We start from the raw sequence: 11,601 nt of genomic DNA on the forward strand, positions 1-11,601 counted from the left end.
AGCTGTGGGGAAGGGCCTCCAGGGCTTTGCAGCAAACGAATGCAGTGTCAGGAGGACCCACCAAGATTTGAATTGGGATTGCAGGATACTGAGTCCTGAGTGCAATAGGACCATCTGGCCTTGCCTTTTCCGGAGAACACCTGTGGCCATTAGCACTCAGATGGAAGACTTGTCCACTGCTCTCCTTGGTTCTCTCCAGGTGCTCCCTCTCTAGAGACTTTTTCTATCCCATCTCTCCTTCTCTTCTCTGCTCTCTCTCTTTCCCTGCTAGCCTTGATTTTCTCAGGGACCTGACACCGCAGTTCTTTATTGTCCAATATCGTGTTTAGCTTTACAAATGGGCTTGGGCCTGGAGAATATTCACAGGTGGTTATCCCCTGTGTATATTGCAGTGATGTCTAGTGTGTACTCATGGGGAACCGGCTCACAAGAGAGGAACCAGGACCTGGTCCCCATGTATCCCCCATGTATCTGCTGTGTGGAATGAAAATTACCTCCAGCCAAGGCTCAACTGTAAATCCCCTTGCTGAATTGCAGGCCCACAAATTCACATCCCCAGCCGTGGGTGTACTTCCATATCATCTAAATAATTGACATGGGGGAGGAAGCGGACAGGGTTAAACCCTGTGGTGCTTATGGCCCACCACATGCATTGGCCTCCCCTCAGGCAGGGGACTTATAGGCCTGAGATCACCTGCACCCTACAGCCTGGACCTCTGACACACCCAGGCCCAACTGGGTAACTGCTCTTGCAATCCCTCTAGGGAAGAATTGGGAGCCATACTCCCCCAGTGGCAATATTTCAGAGGCGGCTACAGACTGTATGACAGAAAGACTGGAGCTTGTCTCTGCATCTCCCCTATGAGGAAGAAGAGAGGCTGAGGGAGGTACAAGGGCAAAAGGTGACAAACAGGCCCGAACAGGAGAGATTTTCTTTTTGTTACAATTCACCAAAATCTCATCCCTGAAGAGCTCCAGAAAGGGTGTAGCTCAGCTCACCAACCACTCAGAGGACTGCAGTAGATAATTCTGTCACAGAGACTGATGGCTCCCTTGCTCCTTAGAACACTTAGAAAGGAGGGTTTGGGGAGCAAAGATTGCAAGGGGGCTCAAAGGATGGGCAGGACTCTAGGCTCTGCTGGAGAGATCCTGATACAGAGGCTGGTGAGGGAGAAAGGATTGTAGATTTCTGCTTTCCGACCTGCACCCTGTGGAGGAGGTAATAAGTGAAGGGGGCATTTTTGATTCCTCCCCTCCTCAGTGTGGGAATTCTAGGTTCCATAGGGCCAAATATGTGCGTTAAAGCCATTTGGTTAATGAAAACCAGGGAAGGCTTGAACTCACAAATTCAGCCTGTCTCCTTTCAACACTGTCATCTGGAGCCCTTTGTCAGGGCTTTTCTCCCAGACCCCTAGGTTGATAAAGGCAAGGATTGACTCCAAAAAATTCTAAGTAGAGTTGAGAGAGGGTCGTGACAAGTGTTGGTACTTGACAGGGTGGGTTCTTCTTAAGGGTTCCAGGCACCATTTGACCCTTTTGTTCTTCACAGTGTAACCACAGAGCTGATTAAGACTCAATTTCGAGACTTGCTGCAAACCAACAGATCTGAAATCACTGATAACCAGGTCTAAGCATTAGTCCTGCTTTGGGACAGCGTCTCTAATATAAGAAACTGCCTAGTCTGCACTAGCCGTGAGGCTCCCTCACTGACAGCTGAAATCACTGAAAGATGTGTTAAGTGGAGGTACCAAGACATGCCAGAACGGGGAGGTGGGGGACAGGACAACAAGGCCCCATGACTTTTACAAGTGGGAGGGCATAGCCTTCCCACTTTTTAATGACTGTAAGGGTGAGTGATGCTGGGAAGGGAGCAGCAAGCAGGAGGTGGGGTTTTGGAGGGAAGAGGCGGTGCAGGAGTGGGGCTTTGGGGAGAAGGGGCAATTAGGAGTGCAAGAGGTGGGACGGAGCCACTGTTCGGGCACCAGGGCCTGCCACTTCTAGAGAGCTTCCTCCATTCCTGGTGGGACCTCAAGACATCTTAGAAGAGAGAGGGTAGCCAGCAGAGTGGTGATCGGGTGGAATGGCAAGTGACTGGCAATGTGTCCAGACAGAGGAGCGAGAAAGGGGCTCCCCCCTTCCCCCGAGGGTGAGAGGTGAATTCCACAGATGCTACTCTGGGTTTTCACTGACCAAGGAGAACAATTGTGAGTGAGGTGCAGAGAAGGGAGGGGACATCCAAAGAGCTTTTGGTTTCTGGATATAAGAACCCAAGGCAAAAGGATGTTCCCCAGTGTACTGTGGGGTGGGTGTTTTGTTCATAGTGCTACATTATGAATTCTGATTGTGGGGTATTCCCAAATTAATACAAGGTTATTTTCCTCCTTTTTATTAAAGCTTTCTTTTCTAGACTCAGTGCCTGTGAGTTGGGAAAGTATTTCTTCTTAGAGGCACCCAGCCATGGTTATTTCCCCAGATAGGATACAGAGGGACCTAGACAAATTGGAGGATTGGGCCAAAAGAAATCTGATGAGGTTCAATAAGGATAAGTGCAGGGTCCTGCACTTAGGACGGAAGAACCCAATGCACAGCTACAGACTAGGGACCAAATGGCTAGGCAGCAGTTCTGCGGAAAAGGACCTAGGGGTGACAGTGGACGAGAAGCTGGATATGAGCCAGCAGTGTGCCCTTGTTGCCAAGAAGGCCAATGGCATTTTGGGATGTATAAGTAGGGGCATAGCGAGCAGATCGAGGGACGTGATCGTCCCCCTCTATTCGACATTGGTGAGGCCTCATCTGGAGTACTGTGTCCAGTTTTGGGCCCCATACTACAAGAAGGATGTGGATAAATTGGAGAGAGTCCAGCGAAGGGCAACAAAAATGATTAGGGGTCTGGAACACATGAGGTTATGAGGAGAGGCTGAGGGAACTGGGATTGTTTAGTCTGCAGAAGAGAAGAATGAGGGGGGATTTGATAGCTGCTTTCAACTACCTGAGAGGTGGTTCCAGAGAGGATGGTTCTAGACTATTCTCAGTGGTGGAAGAGGACAGGACAAGGAGTAATGGTCTCAAGTTGCAGTGAGGGAGGTTTAGGTTGGATATTAGTAAAAACTTTTTCACTAGGAGGGTGGTGAAACACTGGATTGCGTTGCCTAGGGAGGTGGTGGAATCTCCTTCCTTAGAAGTTTTTAAGGTCAGGCTTGACAAAGCCCTGGCTGGGATGATTTAATTGGGTATGGGTCCTGCTTTTGAGCAGGGGGTTGGACTAGATGACCTCCTGAGGTCCCTTCCAACCCTGATATTCTATGATTCTATGATTACTGGGGGAAGGGGGCTTAAGCAGATTTTGTGATGTATTCTTAAAGAGGAACCCCAAGAGGGAATCAAAACCTCAATTTTCAGAGCCAGAGGTGTTTCAACTGAGCTAGCTAAGCTGTCTGAAAGCATTTACTCCGTCCACCACAAGAGCAGTCCCTGGGTGCTTCTGGGCTTCTCAGCGGCTGGGTAAAAGCTTCTTGGGGGAAAATCTCCTTCCCCAACACCAAAAGGAGCCCCTTGAGTGGGAATGGTAAGAGGCCTCACCGGGGGCTGGGTGGGGTGGCTCTGCTTTCCTACCACCTTGTGATGCTGGCTCCAGAACACATGCTGGTCTGTGGGTGGCCTTCAGTGGAGGTTTGGCTTGCAGGTGGCAAGGAGAAGACTGGCTGGGCATCTTTGTGGAGGTCCTCAGGTCACGCGTAGGCATGGTCCTCCCCTCCTCTTGCCCCACCCTTGGTTGCTCTGTGACTTTTAAGCCTTCCCTTGGAGTTGTCAGCACCAGCTGCTCTAGGCGCCCAGAGGAGAAGAGGTGCGCTGGGCTCCAGCCTAGGACTCTTCCTCCCTATCGCTGACTATTAAGCCTGGCCCTGATACTCCTTCCTTTAAGTGCCATGTGGACAAGAGGAAGAGCCTGGCACGTGCAGGTACAAAGACCAAGCTCGTGAAGCAACGAGAAACACAACCATCAAGTCAGCCCTCAGGAATCGCTAGCCAGGGTATCAAGTTCTAGGGCCCGAACCTATTGCAGCCATCCCATTGAACCAGCCAGACCAAAGACCTAGCTCCAGTGGGCATCAGTCACCCAATAGGAGGGGGAAAAAATCCTCATTGTGGCACACCTAGGGACAAGGAAGTCAAGCACATTGATCTCCTGGGCTTTACAGCAAACCAACACAGCACCAGGTGGTCCCACTGAGATTTGAACTCATCTTGCAGGATTCAAAGCCCTGAGTGCTGACCATTTCCTGGGGCCTGTAGCTATTGCTGTCTGTGGACACCTGTAACTCTCTGCTTATTGCATGCCGGCCAGCTCTCACTGCTTCAATCCATCTACTTCCCCTCTCTGGACTCCCTCTCCTCCTCTGTCTCTGCTACTCTCCTGCTCTAGGCATTGAACCCAGCCCTTGTTGCTGCCGACTCCAACTGACAAAAGGGTTAAATTTCTCTGAAAACACCAGAGCGAATGGCCACTTTCGTTTTCTATTTAAAAACCCAGCCTTGATAGAAATAACTGAGATGCAGAGATTATAAAGGTTGATTATGATTGTAAATGAATATCTGGCAGAAGGAGGATATAATAAAAGCCATCCCTGTGAGTTCAGAGAGTAATTGATATCCACTCTACAGACACATTTATGAATGTGTGCAGATACTATGTTGCTAGTGTGGAAGTAGAGAAAGGGAATTTGGATGCAGGCCTCTGAAATGAGCAGGAGTCAGGCTAACTCTAGCTTTAATAAAGCGAGATTTGTAGAAGCGGGGATAGTGCGAAACAAGTGGAAAACAACTGTGAAAGAAGCTATTGTGACCTTGTATTAGATAAGAATAGAATGCCGACTATAAGAGAAATGGTAAGAAAAATAAGAGATCATGAAGGAATATGTATAAACAATATGCAGCTGTTGCTTATTGTCTGTAATAAAGGTAGAAATACTTGCTCTAATTGGTTATCTTGAGAGAGACCTGCCTAGGTGGGGGAAACCTGGTGTCCTAGTGCACCCTCTCCCTGAGAGTGAGAACTGTGGTTTTCTCCGACACTAAATACGATACATTTGACAGACTATTAAAGAGCACATCTTTACATGAATGATACCCAGAAACTGCTGATATCAATATCAACTGTCAATTTCCCCCGTATAAGCAGTCATCCTTAGAAATAGCTATATGTGGCCTTATAGGAACTATCAGGCTTCCTTCTAGCACAAATAAAGGATAAATGTTGTCTTGTTTTACAGAAATTTTCACCGTACAGATAACTTACATGTTTCTCACTGTCATGATTTCCGCGGGATGTGGGGAAGCTCCAGGAGATGGTTCCCCTCAGGATCATGTATCACAAGGATCCAAAGGCTGGGAGAAAACAGACACAACCTACCAATTCCTAGAAGCTCTCTCCCATGGAGAACTCAACTGAAGGGTCATGAAAAAGCTGGATGTTGGGTAATTGGGGGCAAGTGCTTAATGTGATAGGTCAGAAATTCATCGGGGTGTCCCCACACGGGTTTAAATCCTGCTGATTAGGAAACTACCTGTCTTTCTTTTTAGTGCTGTAGTATTAGTGGCCAAGCTATAGACAGAGGGACTCCAAAGCCGAAATGAATAGTGAGTGCCCTTAGCGCTCATGCTGATGTGCACAGACCAAGTGTGAAGTTGCAAATGTTTCTGTTCCATTGGCAAAGGATGAACTAATTGACAACCTGAAAAATGTTGACTACGTGGAACTCTCAGTGCATTGAATCACAGACATGTGAAATTGCTTCCTCTCTTGGATGGCAATTTGAAGGCTTACAAAGCTTGTGTCTTCAAACTAAACCTGTGGATTTTGTCAAACTTCCACAAGAAACATCAGAACTTATTGCAGCTGAGATAATAAATGTTCTGAATAAGTATGGAAGCAGATAATACAAAGACAAACTTTAGTGGTTGATATAGTCACGGAAGAGAACATTTGCACACCAAAGTAAAGATGAGCTTAAAAAGGAAAGTGATAGGCCTTGGATGCCCTGCACACATTGTGCACAAGTATACTGAATTACGGGGGATACTATCCTGGTAGACATTGAGAGCATTCTCATTAACATTTTGTATATTTTCATATAGCCACACAAACAGTGAAAAGACTGCAAAGTTTTTGTGAGAATGTGGGAAAAGAATATCGGAATACACTGGGACACATATCTGTTGGGACTATTGAAGACTATTAGAACAAAATGTAATATGGCCTGAAAATTCTCAGCATGTTTAGAGGACAACTTTCTGATTCACGAAGTTGAGGAAACAAGCAGGGGGTTATCCATTTTGGATCTGGTTTTGACTAACGGAGTAAATGAGTTGGGAATGTGAAGGTGGTTGGGAAGGAAGTGATCATGATCTGATAGAATTCAAGATCCTGTGGAAAGAAGGACATGAGAACATCAAAACAAGAACACTGGACTTCCGACAGGCAGATTTCAACCAACTCAGAGAAATAGTACGCAAAGTCACCTGCAAGTTTGATCAGTATGCTCTGTTCCTACATTCAGGTAATTAATGAAGATGTTAAACAACATCAGGCCGAGAAGAGGAGGTTAGACTAGATGACTTTTCTGGTCCCTTCTAAGGCTAAGATTCTATCATTCTGTGACCACCTCTGGTCACATTTTCTGATGTCTTTCTAGAAAATGCAAGAGACCTCCATCGGTAATCTAATTAATACATTGTTAAGGGAAAGGCTCCTTTGCAGAGGAGCACTGGAAAAAAGTCAAACCACGAGCCTGGGGCTGCTGTGACGGGCATTGGCAAGGCGGTTGCTTGGACTGCAATTGCTGCAACACACGCGCTTGTGATTCGCTGGGTGTGTCTGCGCACAGAGACCCTGCTAGTGCAATCTCTGTAGGTCTTGCAGGAAATGGAGTTCCTCTTCTTTCACCTTCCCTTTAATTCTCATTGATGAAAAACAGAGCAGTTAGACGAAAAGTCCCAGAAAGCAGCAATGTGGCTAATCTGGCCAAGGCCCTGTGAGTATATAGGTCTGTTTGTTAGCCTGAGATAGAATTTTGGGTTTGATTTTTGATACTCTTATATCCTTGCTAATATGTGTGAAGAAAGAACAAAGACACTGTAGGTTGCTTCTGCCCAGCCGGATCGGTTTGTTAGTATAATGGAAAAGTTAAGGGATAGACCCAAAGTGTTACTAGGTATGGTGGGAGTGTAATATACACTGGAAGGCTGCCTGGCTCCTCTCTCAAGCCAAGGTCAAGCAACCAGTTGGGAGGGGCAAGGAGGGGGAGGCAGAAGACACACTAAAAGCCAAAGAACAGCCTGGCCTTGACCAGTACACTTTAAGAATGGAGATTCCACCACCTTCCTAGGGAACCCATTCCAGTGCTTCACCACCCGCCAAGCGAAATAGTGTTTCCCACACTTCAACTTGAAACCATTGCTCCTTGTTCTGTCATCTGCCACCACTGAGAACAGCCGAGCTCCATCCTCTTTAGAGCCCCCTTTCAGGTAGTTGAAGGCTGCTATCAAATCCCCCCTCACTCTTCTCTTCCGCAGACTAAATAACCCCAGTTCCCTCAGCCTCTCCTCGTAAGTCATGTGCTCCAGGCCCCTAATCATTTCCATTGTCCTCTGCTGGACTCTCTCCAATTTGTCCACATCCTTTGGGCGAGGGGGCGGGGGCGAGGGGGACAAAACTAAACACAGTACTCCAGGTGTAGCCTCACCAGTGCCAAATAGAGGGGAACAATCACGTCCCTCGATCTGCTGGCAATGCCCCTACTTATACAGCCCAAAATGCCGTTAGCCTTCTTGGCAACAAGGGCACACTGTTGACTCATATCCAACTTCTCGTCCACTGTCACCCCTAGGTCCTTTTCTGCAGAACTGCTGCTGAGCCATTCGGTCCCTAGTCTGGAGCAGTGCATGGGATTCTTCCATCTTAAGTGCAGAACTCTGAACTTGTCATTGCTGAACCTCAGATTTCTTTTGGCCCAATCCTCCAATTTGTCTAGGTCCCTCTGGACCCAATCCCTCCCCTCCAGTGCTTGGATTCTTTACATGTTTTCACAGAGGGAAGAGTACATGTTCCATGATTTCATAGGACAGAGTTTTAGGGCTATTTTGATTCAGGGAACTATGCTATAGGGTGCCTTCCCAGGGTGGACATGACAGGTGGAACAACATAGATGCACACTGTGACCCTTCTCAGGGTGCTGAGGGCTGTGAGTCTCCTTGTTGCCACCTTCAACTAGGAAGAGGGACTTTTGCATTTGGCAGCTGGATGTTTGCGACCAAATTCATCCAGCTGGTCAGGCACTCAAGCCCCCTCCTCTGAGCTACAGCAGCCCTGCCAGTTGACAATAGAGGCACCCAAACCCCTGAGTTTCTTCCATGTGTCCTCCTCTGAGGTCCAGCCCCGATCACCAGATACTCAGAGAAATCCCAGATCCTAGCTTCCTGAAGGAACGGTATATCCCAGGTTACCAGTTTTACTGCAGACCACTTCTACTGCATCACACACAGCACTTGAGTACAGTTATTGAACAAACAGAAATTTATTTAACAAGGGATAGAGATTTAAACAGAAACAAACATGTGTGATGGAAACCATGCATTACCAACAGAACAAAATTACAAAATGCAACCTACAGCCTCTAATAGTCACCTTTCCCTATCTAAGTAGATTCTCACCTCACACTTCAGTCTATTGCAGCGATTGCCTTTGATGAAGCACCACTGGTCATCAGGGATCACCTTGGTGAATGGACCAGAGTGTTTTTCTCCACCCTGTTATAAACTGAATCCGTCTTTTTTCTTTATTCACAGAAAGGACCATCTCCTCATTGTCATAGTGTCCTTTTCACTTCCACAGAGTTTTGATGTCTAGAGTTTGTCTTTGATAGTTTTCCATTGGCTTTTCTAGGTTTGTTCAAAGGTTGACAATTGAGTAATATATCGTATAATTGGCTAGCAAGGGAGGGGTGACAATTCCCTCCCACTGGAATGGGCCGTCCACCCCAAGACAAATTATTGGAGTGACTCCCTTTCATGACAATACCATATGGGCATAATTTTCCATGTACTTCTATTACTCCTTCAGTATGACTCGTACAAAGCTCTCGTAGTGACTAGGAGTAACAATAATTTACAAGCTTTCAGTAGAGGTCTTACTGCTATGCTTCCTGAATAAATATCATAAAAGCAGTGTATTAGGTGTGGCAAGTTTGTCAGGTCTGAGACCGGAGTTGCTTGTGAATAACAGTGACCCCTTTGCTAATTGGCACCAATGAGCTTTTGTCACACATACACTGAGCTATACAGTCCCACTCTGATATAATAGAACGGCCAGCACAAAAAATAGAGAAAGGAAGAAGACGACACTAAAATGATAACGGCTGAAACTCTCCACTTCTCTCAGTCTTTGGACTGATGGGTACAAAGAGCTGTAGCTACAGTTGAGGAACCAGGTGATCTGATAGCTGGCTCAGCCCTCCATACTAGGAGATTTCTCACATACAGGGAGAAAAGTCGAAATTGAAATCGAGGTCATGACTGGATTCCCTGAGAGCCACATTGAGAGCCACATCAGGGTTGTGAAACTGTACGGAAGGCTGTGCCCCCACCCCCTCCCACTTCCTGCCCCCTGACTGCCCCACTCAGAACTTCTGACCCATCCCAACTCCCCCTGCTCCTTGTCCCCTAACCGCCTCCCACCCCCGGACCCCCTACCCCAAACTACCCTCCCAGGATCCCATCCTCTCCAAGCCCCTGCTTGCCTATCCACAGCCCCACCCCCTGAGACTCCTATGCCTTATCCAAACCCCCCTACTCCTTGTCCGCTGACGGCCCCCCAAGGCTCCTGCCCCTTATCCCCCACTGCCCCCTTTCCATGCCGCTCAGAGCGGCAGGAGATCATAGCCATGCTGCTGGTGCAGCTGCCAGGGAGGAGGGACAGCAGGGGAGGGGTAGGGGTCTAGCCTCCACAGCCAGGAACTCAAGGGCCAGGCAGGACAGCCTCGCAAGCTGCAGTTTGCCCACCTCTGTCATAGGAGATCCGTCTCTCTCAGCGTATATCTACCCTTCAAACACGGGAAGCATTCTTCTGACAACCTAACCCTGTCTACACTGGGGCTCAGATCACATTAACTACTTCTCTCAGGGGAGTGGATTTTTCACACCCCTGAGAGATGTGGCTATGTCCACATAGCTTCCCAGTGTAGACCAGCCTTTAGATGGCTTTTTTCATATGAAAGGCAACGGACTTCAGCTTTTTCCTTTATATTGATGGTTGACGATTGCAACTTTCCTACCTGCTGGACACATCCTGTGACAGATGTCATGCTTTTCCTTTGCAAATTACAGAAGTGGGGAAGTCAGTGACCCTTACAGTCTAAGTGGGGAAAAAGGTTATACAACTTGTCTGCTCCAGTAGTTTTCCTTTTAATAGAAATTGACTTTGAAGCTAAGCAAAATATGTTCTATTTAAAATAGAAACAATTAAAATCTACACTGGCCCAATATTCTCTTATACACTAGTTTCAGAGTAATAGCCGTGTTAGCCTGTATTCGCAAAAAGAAAAGGAGGACTTGTGGCACCTTAGAGACTAACCAATTTATTTGAGCATGAGCTTTCGTGAGCTACAGCTCACTTCATTGGATGCATACCATGGAAACTGCAGCAGATATTATATACACACAGAAATCATGAAACAATACCTCCTCCCACCCCAATGTCCTGCTGGTAATAGATTATCTAAAGTGATCATCAAGGTGGGCCATTTCCTGCACAAATCCAGGTTCTCTCACCCCCTCCAAAAACCACACACACAAACTCACTATCCTGCTGGTAATAGCTCATCCAAAGTGACCACTTTCCCTACAATCTGCATGGTAATCAAGGTGGGCCATGTCCAGCACAAATCCACAAATCCGGGCGGGGGGTGAGAAAGCCTGGATTTGTGCTGGACACAGCCCACATTGATTACCATGCACATTGTAGGGAGAGTGGTCACTTTGGATGAGCTATTACCAGCAGGAGAGTGAGTTTGTGTGTGTGGTTTTTGGAGGAGGGTGAGGGGGTGAGAGAACCTGGATTTGTGCAGGAAATGGCCCACCTTGATTATCATGCACGTTGTGAATTGAGTTGTCACTTTGGATGGGCTATTACCAGCAGGAGAGTGAGTTTGTGTGTGGGGGGGTGGAGGGTGAGAAAACCTGGATTTGTGCTGGAAATGGCCCAACTTGATGATCACTTTAGATAAGCTATTACCAGCAGGAGAGTAGGGTGGGAGGAGGTATTTTTTCATGCTTTGTGTGTATATAAAAAGATCTTCTAAACTTTCCACTGAATGCATCCGATGAAGTGAGCTGTAGCTCACGAAAGCTTATGCTCAAATAAATTGGTTAGTCTCTAAGGTGCCACAAGTCCTCCTTTTCCTCTTATACACTAGTTCTCACAAAAAGAACTGGAGGACTTGTGGCACCTTAGAGACTAACCAATTTATTAGAGCATAAGCTTTCGTGGGTTACAGCCCCCTTCATTGGATGTATAGAATGGAACATATCAGAAGAGATTTTACACAC

This window comes from Lepidochelys olivacea (genome assembly GCF_965140295.1).
Source record: "Lepidochelys olivacea isolate rLepOli2 genome assembly, chromosome: 28".
NCBI lineage: Eukaryota > Metazoa > Chordata > Testudines > Cheloniidae > Lepidochelys > Lepidochelys olivacea.